The 10,404-nt window shown below is 39.8% G+C and overlaps 1 long non-coding RNA gene across 1 annotated transcript; it reads left to right on the plus strand.

The window, feature by feature from the left end:
- Positions 1-17: 17 nt before the first annotated feature.
- LOC113469911 lies at positions 18-806 on the plus strand. The gene is made up of 2 exons (XR_003393178.1): positions 18-666; positions 749-806. It is a non-coding gene; the product is annotated as an uncharacterized LOC113469911 (long non-coding RNA).
- The last annotated feature ends 9,598 nt before the right edge of the window (positions 807-10,404 follow it).

Consider the following 10,404-nt stretch of genomic DNA (forward strand, 5'->3'; position numbering starts at 1 on the left):
ACGCTCTTCCGATCTTATTATGAAATAAATGAATTAATATTATAAAAAAAATCTAAAGTATGATTTATTTGTGGTGTCCATTTTTGGGTACGTTTGACAACCCTGGTTTTGAATCAGTCTGTTGAATTCAATAAACTGTTGAGTATTAAAATTTCAATTTAAGTGTAATACTTATCAATTACATATTTTACATTTCATCTTTCCTTTCTCTCTCCCCTTTCTCTTTCTTTTGAGTCCTTTTCCTGCTCTTCAAAGTGTTTTTTTTTTTAGATGTGTCTTTTTCCTGATTTTTTTTCAATATAAGTTTAGACTTTTTTTCTCCTTTTTTAGAATATCACAGGCCAACTACCTGGTGCATTTTAGTAGGTAGTGCACTCAGAATCTTTTTCTGTCCTCCACAAAGTTAGTTGCAACTCTGGCCCTGGACATTTTATTTTAATTTTAATATCATGACTATTATCTATACCTAGTTGCATTTTTTTCATTATTATTATTTAGCAAAACTTCAATTTTCCTCTTCCTTGAACCAATTAAAATTAGTAAGAAGCTAAAAATTGCTTTTTTGCGCCATGCATTTCAAAAAATTATCTCTTGCATAGAAATTATTCATAAAACAAAAAAACGAAAGTTTTTGCAGCCATCTTTTCGCAAATTAAAGTCTCTTAGGTGACTGCAAAACTTCTTGCGAAAACTTTGGGCTTTCACGAAAGTTTTTGCAGCCATCTTTTCGCAAATTAAAGTCTCTTAGGTGACTGCAAAACTTCTTGCGAAAACTTTGGGCTTTCTCTTTATTTTTCCTTTGGATACAAAAAAAATCCTCTTCCCTTCATATTTACCTTCCTCTTTTCCTTTGATCTTCAAATTAGGTTATATCATTTTCTTAAAATTATATTAAAAGTGAAGAAGAAGTTAAAGTTAGGATTAAGACCAGAATTTTCAAGGTTCTAGTGGTAATATTTTACTGAATTTTTACAACTAATTTTATTGTTTGCATCACTGTGTTTTAAATATTGTGAAGTGGTAATATTTTACTGAATTTTTACAACTAATTTTATTGTTTGCATCACTGTGTTTTAAATATTGTGATGTGGTAATATTTTACTGAATTTTTACAACTAATTTTATTGTTTGCATCACTGTGTTTTAAATATTGTGATAAGATGTAGGTCCTTTTGTAGTTTTTTTTTTGCAACTTTGGTCTTGGAATGGGAAATTGCCTAAATTTCAACAGATTTATGTGTGTACACGTGTTTTGGTGTGTGTACAATTATTTTGCAACACTTTTCCCCATCCAACCCTTATTTCTTAGATTTTTTCTTACAAAGCTTATTCCAAGTGAAGACAAACTATAGGTACCCTATGTAGTATTTTATCTTGTGGGGGAAAAAATGTTTAAGTAGGTACGTAAATATTTGTTGAAATATTTCCCATTCTTAAAAGCTACTGAAAGTCAAAACCTCTTTATTTAGTGATGAAATTATAGTGAATTGGAAATTCATTTTAGTCTTAGAATTAGAACATAAAAGCAGACTCACTCCCCGTCTATTAGACAGTCATAGAAAAAATAAAATTACCGTACATAAATTAACAATGAAATTAAAAACTACTATTTTATTAGTAATCAAAACAAATCAACCACTCTTCTCTTCATTAGTTTTATAATTCCTCCCCCCAATTTTATTTATTCTATATCAAAAACAACAAAAATATAATAAACGAAAGCATCTTATTTCTTTTTAATATTTTTTCCATTTCCAATTTTATTTATTCTATATCAAAAACAACAAAAATATAATAAACGAAAGCATCTTATTTCTTTTCAATATTTTTTCCATTTCTTGGTTTTTCCCGGATAACACAGAGCTCAAAGCTTCTCTCGAACATCAGAGAGACAAAGTGATCAAGAATGGAGACAAATGTTGGAAACAAATAGATTTCTTTCGGTGTTTTATTATAAAATTGAAAGTGTTTTTTATTTTCTTTTACCTCTCAAAATGTTGTATTTTCGTCTGTCTTGTAAGCGTCAGGTCGTACAGATTGCCACCCGGAGCGGACTTCAAAATGATAAGGTTCGTTTTTGGATCCTGCCCTCTCTTCGAAATCGACACGATAAGACCTCAGGAGGTAGGGTTCCCTTTCATACCCTAAAACCCACTGAGAGGCTTAGGTGTAGGGGCAAACAGCCCTTAAAAGGTGGGTCAAGCTTCTACGATTTCCTCTCTCTCTCTCTCTCTCTCTCTCTCTCTCTCTCTCTCTCTCAAAAAAAAAAAAACCTCTCTCTCTCTCTCTCTCTCTCTCTCTCTCTCTCTCTCTCTCTCTCTCTCTCTCTCTCTCTCTCTCCCTCTCTCAAAAAAAAAGAAGTAGGTAGAACAAAAATAGCCCCAGAAATGAGATGTACACTTGTACAGTGGTTGGACGTAAAAGCTTTTTGGGGTTTTTAGCATTTGCATACATTCAAGATCACCAAATAGGACATTCTTTCCCCCTCTCGCCAGGGCATCCTGTACATTAGCCACTTGTGAACTTTATTATTCATGAGATCCTTGTGTGGCTACAGAATAACTCCGGGGTCCCTTGGAATATTTTTATACAGGGTGGTGGCACAGTGTTAATTAATGTAGGTACTGAAAAGGGCTTCAAAGTAGACAGTGTCGACGCGTAAGTGGAAATGGGGGGTTTGTGATAATTAGGCGGGAATAATGTTTTAATGAAGGCGGGATAAATTTTCTTTTGAGTGGGCACAAAAATCTGTATGCCCCCAATCCTTCAGGATTGAATCAATTGAATGAAAAGAGGGGAAAAGAGTATCATTCATTCACTTACCCTTTCAAACCGACACTGGGGGCAGAACTGGGATAGAGAGGTATGAGAGACGAAAGACAGGGGTGAAATGATGGTAAATCCGCCACTGCGAGATAAGATGATCTGTGGGACATCAGTAATAGGGTATAGTCCATCCAGCCTCTTAATCCTTCACTGAGAGGTAGGGACATTTTTAAGAGCCCATTCCCTCCCACTTGTTCGGAAAAAAATCGTGTCGTGTGTGATGGGAATAAGAGACGAAAGACAGGGGTGAAATGATGGTGAATCCGCCACTGCGAAATAAGATGATCAGTAGGACATCAGTCACATCAGTAATGGGGTATAGTCCATCCACCCTCTCAATCCTTCACTGAGAGGTAGGGACATTTTTAAGAGCCCATTCCCTCCCACTTGTTCGGAAAAAAATCGTGTCGTGTGTGATGGGAATACTCTCATTTAAATTACATTGCCTTCAGGACATTTTGTGTCGTTCGAAAAAAAAAAACGTGTCGTGTGTAGTGGGAACACTCTCATTTAAATTACACCGCCTACAGGGCATTCGGAAAAAAATCGGGTGAAACTCACGACACGTGGGAATAGGCTCTAATAAGGTAACTCTCCCCTGGCAATCCTTCACTGGGAGGGCAGAATGATTTGATCCCCCTCACAATCAGTCCTCACAACACTGGGGGATAGGGCCAGGGGTAATAAGGTGACACCCCCCTCGCAATCCCGCACTGACAGGGCAGAATAAGAGGGACAATCCGCCACTGCGAGATAAGATGATCAGTAGGACATCAGTAATAGGGTATAGTCCATCCACCCTCTCAATCCTTCACTGAGAGGTAGCGACATTTTTAAGAGCCCATTCCCTCCCACTTGTTCGGAAAAAAATCGTGTCGTGTGTGATGGGAATACTCTCATTTAAATTACATTGCCTTCAGGACATTTTGTGTCGTTCGAAAAAAAAACGTGTCGTGTGTAGTGGGAACACTCTCATTTAATTTACACCGCCTACAGGGCATTCGGAAAAAAATCGGGTGAAACTCACGACACGTGGGAATGGGCTCTAATAAGGTAACTCTCCCCTGGCCATCCTTCACTGGGAGGGCAGAATGATTTGGTCCCCTCACAATCAGTCCTCACAACACTGGGGGATAGGGCCAGGGGTAATAAGGTGACACCTCCCTCGCAATCCCGCACTGACAGGGCAGAATAAGAGGGACAAGTGACTCTTGAAATTTTGATGAGACTGAAAATTAGAAAAAAAAGTAAAAAAGGAGAGAATAAAGAAGAGAAAATGAAGGAGAGAGAGAGAGAGAAGTCAATGATATGTGACATTTGAAAGAGAAAGGGATGTGAAGGAGAGAGATAATGAGAAAAAAGTGTGACGTCATTCTCATCAACTTGTATACGGGGTGGTGTTGGTAGATAATATTTATTTCTAAAAAATAAAAAAAGTAAAAAAGGAGAGAATAAAGAAGAGAAAATGAAGGAGAGAGAGAGAAGTTGATGATATGTGACATTTGAAAGAGAAAGGGATGCGAAGAAGAGAGATAATGAGAAAAAAGTGTGACGTCATTCTCATCAACTTGTATACGGGGTGGTGTTGGTAGATAATATTTATTTCTAAAAAATCAATGAATCTGGGGTACAGGGTCGGACTATCCGATCCTCTTTTCTACCCGGATTCTATCTGGGTTCTACCCGGATTCTATCTGGGTTCTACCCGGATAGAATCCCAGAATCCCATTTTGGTTACTAGGGGAATAAGTTTTTGTCAACTTATTTTGTTGGTACACACACTTGGTAAAAGGCGAAATAGCCATCTTCTAAAAAATCAATGAATCCGGGGTACAGGATCGGACTATCCGATCCTCTTTTCTACCCGGATTCTCTCTGGGTTCTAGCCGGATAGAATCCCATTTTGGTTACTAGGGGAATAAGTTTTTGTCAACTTATTTTGTTGGTACACACACTTGGTAAAAGGCGAAATAGCCATTTGGAATAATAATAAAATACCTATTGTAAAAAAAAACAAGACTGTGTACGTACCTATTTGTACTTAGGTATTTTTGGCACATCCACCATTTTTACTTCACCCTACTGACTTAAGAGTTAGTAGCAGGGAGGATAATACGACATACCTATAGATAAGTACCTAGGAGTTTTTTTTTTACCTACTGCGTTTTAGGTGGACATTTTTTTTATTCAACAATGGCCGTTTTTGCCAGAGGGTGTTAGCAGCAAGTAATAGAATACCGGAATGCAAAGTGCATTTGACCGCATCCACAATGTGCATTCAGTCAGTCGTTACTCTTTCTGATTGGCAGATGTTTTCTGTCGTCAGTCAGCAAAAATGGTGAATGGGCCTGTTCCCTGTCGTTAGAAAGAAGAGAGAAAAAAAATAAATAAATACAGAGCCAGCCTTGTTAGCTTGGAAGGTAGGACCCTGCCTTGTAAGGGCTAGGTCGCGGGTTCGAGTTCCGCTCTTTATCCTACATAAGGTTTGTTCTCGGAAAGACCACCTTACTCCTATCCTGTCCTCCTCTCGATTTGGGGACGATAAAACTTCCATCCTCCATTGCTCTAGGCAGGGCCATATTCAGGGCCCCCCTACCTTGCCTTGTAAGGGCTAAGTCGCGGGTTCGAGTTCCGCTCTTTATCCTACATAAGGTTCGTTCTCGGAAAGGAGTAAGGTACTCCTATCCTGTCCTCCTCTCGATTTGGGGACGATAAAACTTCCATCCTCCATTGCTCTAGGCAGGGCCATATTCAGGGCCCCCCTCAGGCTTTTATTTTCTTCCTTTACTGCGGGCTGGGGCCCAAAAATTTGGAGCATCCCCCCTCGAAAGTCACTGGATTTTTGGGCACTCCCCTCGATAAAACCCTCTAAGAATTTGGGTCATACACTACTGTCAGGTAAATCTTCTGGCAACTTCCTCATTTATCAGTGGTTACACATCACCTGGTCTTCCCCCCTCCAGCCTCCCCTGCTCCCCCTCTCCTCATCCTGTGGGAGAGAAGAAGGGAGGTTCATCAGTGACTGGCCATGTTGGTATGGGATTAACAACCTCTTCTCTCCCTCTAACGATTTAAATCCCCTCTCGTGATCCACCCCCCCTTGCTCCTCCTTTAAGAGAGAGAGATGGAGGGCGGGAGTGAGAAAGAGAGAGATAAGTGTAGGATAGTCTGATCAGTGACTGATCATATTTGGGTGAGATTAACAATTCATTTTCTCTAAAGTCTCTCTTCCTCTCTCCTTCTCTCTCACCTCTTGCTCCTCCTCTCTCTCTCACTCACCCTTCACACGTGCATTATTTTTACCCTTAGCCGTCAATCTTCCAGAAAGAGAGAGAGAGAAGGAGCCTTCTCTCTCACCTCTTGCTCCTCCTCTCTTTCTCACTCACCCTTCACACGTGCATTATTTTTACCCTTAGCCGTCAATCTTCCAGAAAGAGAGAGAGAGAGAGAGGAGTAGAATTCTAGGATGAGTGAAGGAAGGGGTAATGAAAAGAGGAGGGGAAGGACAGGGAAAGAGGAGGGAGAAAGAAGACATGGAGGAGGAAGAAAGGAGAAGAAAGAGGGGAGAGAATATGGTAAAGTTGGGTTTAAAAGACATGTGTAAGGGGAAGGAAGAGAAGGGGAGAGAAACATGAGAGAAGAACAGACATGTGTAAGGGAAAGGGAGAGAGGAGAGGTAAAGAAAAAGGGAGGGAGAAGTTAAGGTAGAGTTGGTAGAGTATGGAAAGGTGTAGGGGATAGGTAGAGGGAGGGTAAAGGAGGGAGAGAGAGAAAGAGAGAGGAGATTGAGGGAGAGAATAGGGTAGGGGAAGGGAAGGTAGATGGAGGGGAAAGGAGAAGGAGGAAGAGGGCGAGGGATTAAAAATATGACGTATTGATCCCAACCTGTCCCCCCTCTCCCCTCCATCCTTCCCCTCTTCTCCCATATTTCTCCCCTCCCTCCCCCTCCCCCCTCCCATATTGATACTTACATACCTATATGGAATAAAGTAATTAAAATTTCAAATACATTTACATAACATATAGGGAATATATGTATTTAATATAGGGAGAGGGATATAAATGTTTTAATATAGGGAAATGTTAGATACCTATGTACTACTATGTACGAATATATGCGAGTATATCAATTAATATAACATATTTATCAGGCCTACATTTAGGTAACCAGGGCCGTCCTTAGGTACCAACCATCTCGGACTTTAACTCTGCTCCGTTACAATGGGCTTTTATTCTGTATGTAGGTATGAGTATGAGACATAATTTTATTATTATTGGGTATTGGGTAGGTAGGTATTGAATATTCTCATCGAAATTACCTACCTACCTACCTATTTATTTTATTGTGTACCTACCAAAATCATAAAATTATTCTGTACCGCATAACTAGTAAACCTATTACCTGCACAGGATCTTGTTTAGACTGCGGGAGTAAAGGGACTTTTCAGTCTCATTCTGGCAGTATAAACAGGGTAGGTATACATATTAGGTATTTTTTTTTTTTAGTTAGGTACCCACCTATTCGGTCAGTAAAAATGAGCAACACTTCTTCTAGCTCTCTCATTATGTCTGTGGCCTCATTTTCTCTCTTTGTTTTATTTTTCCTATCTCTCTGTCTTTCTCTCATCATCTGTTTCTTTCTCTGCTGTTCTTCTTCTTTTTCTCTTTCTCTCTCCCAGTCCTCCCTTAGTTTTTCTGTTCTCAATTTCTTTCTCTCCCTCTTCTCTCTTTCTCCCTCTCATTATGTCCCTCATTGTGTTCTTGTCTCTCTCCTTCTCTCTCTCACTCACATGTTGTCCTCCAGGCAGTATAAAGTACATTATGTACTGTAGATTATATATGTACCTAATACATACATAGATATATACATGATGTACATTATTTTCTATTGTCCTGTTCTCAGTCCCTGGTCTTTTGTCAAGTCATCAACATTCAACGTCAGAATTCCCGGGAGAGACAGAGAGAGAGAGAGGAGTAGAATTCTAGGATGAGTGAAGGAAGGGGTAATGAAAAGAGGAGGGGAAGGACAGGGAAAGAGGAGGGAGAAAGAAGACATGGAGGAGGAAGAAAGAGGAGAGAGAATACGGTAAAGTTGGGTTTAAAAGACATGTGTAAGGAGGGAAAGGAAGAGAAGGGGAGAGAAAAATGAGAGAAAGATAGACATGTGTAAGGGAAAGAGGAAAGAGGAGAGGTAGGGAAAAAGGGAGGGGAAGTTAAGGTATAGTTGGTAGAGTATGGAAAGGTGTAGGGGATAGGTAGAGGGAGGGTAAAGGAGAGAGGGAGAGAAAGAGAGAGGAGATTGAGGGAGAGAATAGGGTAGGGGAAGGGAAGGTAGATGGAGGGGAAAGGAGGGAGAGGAGAAAGGAGAAAGAGGGGCGAGGGATTAAAAATATGACGTATTGATCCCAACCTGTCCCCCCTCTCCCCTCCATCCTTCCCCTCTTCTCCCTTATCTCTCCCCTCCCTCCCCCCTCCCCCCTCCCATATTGATACATACATACCTATATGGAATAAAGTAATTAAAATTTCAAATACATTTACATAACATAGGGAATATATGTATTTAATATAGGGAGAGGGATATAAATGTTTTAATATAGGGAAATGTTAGATACCTATGTACTATACTATGTACGAATATATGCGAGTATATCAATTATTATAACATATTTATCAGGCCTACATTTAGGTAACCAGGGCCGTCCTTAGGTACCAACCATCTCGGACTTTAACTCAGCTCCGTTCCTGTGGGCTTTTATTCTGCTCCTTTACTGGAGCATCCACCGCCACCCCCTCAATAAAATCTGGATACGGCCCTGTAGGTAACTCATCTTCCCATTCCCTCATTCCTGGTTTTGGCCCCCTCTTCCCCATCTGCAGGTTTCACGAAGGTATGAGATTTTATGAAACAAAATTTGACCGAATTTAGGTTAGCCGCTAGCCGCTATGTACACTCCTAAATGAATAAAATGATGGACGCTTCTGTAAATCCGTACCTACATCAACACAGGTAGATGTAGGTATGAGACATAATTTTATTATTATTGGGTATTGAATATTCTCCTTGATATTACCTACCTAGCTGTTTACTTTATTGTGTACCAAAATTATAAAATTATTCTGTACCGCATAACTAGTAAACCTATTACCTGCACAGGATCTTGTTTAGACTGCGGGAGTAAAGGGACTTTTCAGTCTCATTCTGGCAGTATAAACAGGGTAGGTATACATATTAGGTATTTTTTTTTTTTAGTTAGGTACCCACCTATTCGGTCAGTAAAAATGAGCAACACTTCTTCTAGCTCTCTCCTTATGTCTGTGGCCCTCATTTTCTCTCTTTGTTATATTTTTCCTATCTCTCTGTCTTTCTCTCATCATCTGTTTCTTTCTCTGCTGTTCTTCTTCTTTTTCTATTTCTCTCTCCCAGTCCTCCCTTAGTTTTTCTGTTCTCAATTTCTTTCTCTCCCTCTTCTCTCTTTCTCCCTCTCATTATGTCCCTCATTGTGTTCTTGTCTCTCTCCTTCTCTTTCTCTCATTCTCTCCCTCTCACTCACATGTTGTCCTCCAGGCAGTATAAAGTATATTATGTACTGTAGAGTATGTATGTACCTAATACATACATAGATATATACATACATATACATGATGTACATTATTTTCTATTGTCCCGTCCTCAGTCCCTGGTCTTTTGTCAAGTCATCAACATTCAACGTCAGAATTCCCGTATATTTCCATGATTTCCATCCCGACTAGGGAAACGGGAAGAAGAAGGAGGAGGAGAAGAAGAAGAGGAGGAGGAGAAGAAGGAGGAGAAGAAGAAGAAGAAGAAGAAGAAGAAGAAGAAGAAGAAGAAGAAGAAGAAGAGGTTGAATGGACACAAAAATCTGTATGCCCCCAATCCTTCAGGATTGAATCAATTGAATGAAAAAAGGGGAAAAGAGTATCATTCATTCACTTACCCTTTCAAACCGACACTGGGGGCAGAACTCGGATAGAGAGGTATGAGAGACGAAAGAAGAAGAAGAAGAGGAATACGAAGAGGAGAAGAAGAAGAAGAGGAGGAGAAGAAGAAGAAGAGGAGGAGGAGGAGAAGAGGAAGAAGAAGAAAAAGAGGAGGAGGAATAGAGAATAAAACAGAGATTGAGGGAGGGCGCACGCGAGAGAGGGAGGGAGAGAGAAAGAAAGAGAAGGGGAAGCAAGAGAGAAATGGGGGAGGTGGAGAAAAAAAGGGGATTGGGAACAGAAAAACCAAGAGAAACTGGGAGAGAAGAAGAAGAAAACAGAGTTTATCAGAAGGGAGAGGAGAAAAAAAGTTGACCCAAAAAGTGTAGTGGATATAAAAATAAATATTTAGGTAGTTGGCTAACTTTTATACACGACACTCGACACTTGGTAAAACAAATAAAAAATTCAAAGGAGAAAACAAGAGACATCCACTGATGATGGCGTAGCTAACTGACGAAACTTCCTGTATTATTTTTTTTTTTTTTGAACATGATGTACATATCTCTCTCTTTCTCTCTCTCCCCCCCCCTTTGTCTCTCCTTCTTTTTTTGGTTTAAGGGGGGGTTTCACCCA

The sequence above is a fragment of the Diaphorina citri genome, unplaced genomic scaffold (genome assembly GCF_000475195.1).
Source record: "Diaphorina citri unplaced genomic scaffold, Diaci psyllid genome assembly version 1.1 scaffold1284, whole genome shotgun sequence".
Taxonomy (NCBI): domain Eukaryota; kingdom Metazoa; phylum Arthropoda; class Insecta; order Hemiptera; family Psyllidae; genus Diaphorina; species Diaphorina citri.